Genomic DNA, 683 nt, shown 5'->3' on the forward strand with positions numbered 1-683 from the left:
TGGGCTGCAAGGGCCGGCGCCGGCCTCGCCCCTGCCAGGAAGGACCGGGCATCTCTACAGCATGGGATAAGCACAGACAGACCCGGGGCTCCCCACGGACCCTGGCATCCCTGCAGGTCTCACTCCCATTGTCCCAGGGAAGCTCATCCTTGCACCCAGAGGGACAAGTTGGGATGCTGCAAACCATGGCAGAGAAGTGCCAGGGCAGGAGGAGTCTCTGCCATCTCCACTGAGGGCCATGTGATGCTCTCTGGATGCCCAGACCCCCAACAAGGTGGGGGTCAGTTGCTCCCTGGGGGCGTGAAGATACAGACACAGCCCGTGCGGGAAGGGGCAGCTCCTGGGCAGGGCACAAAGGGGCTTTAAATGACCTTTTTTCCACAACTGCCAGGACCTGGGGGGGCAGAGACAGGGGGTCCTGCAGCAGAACCCCACAGAGGATGGCTATGTGCAGCGGAGCACCCCCTCTTCACCTCCCATCACCTCTTGTCTGAGCCTCCTGCTATCTGAGATGCAGATTTGGAGGGGCAGCCAGAGGACCGTGTCCCCTTCCCCAGGCTCCAGCCTGGCTCTGACCCAGGGACAAGGTGAGCGAGCAGCCCTGGGGATGCTCCGAGGCCCCTGAGGATGCTCCGAGGTCCCTGGGGATGCTCTGGGGATGCTCCGAGGTCCCAGGGGGCGCC

Source organism: Merops nubicus, unplaced genomic scaffold (genome assembly GCF_000691845.1).
Source record: "Merops nubicus isolate BGI_N331 unplaced genomic scaffold, ASM69184v1 scaffold24331, whole genome shotgun sequence".
Lineage (NCBI taxonomy): Eukaryota > Metazoa > Chordata > Aves > Coraciiformes > Meropidae > Merops > Merops nubicus.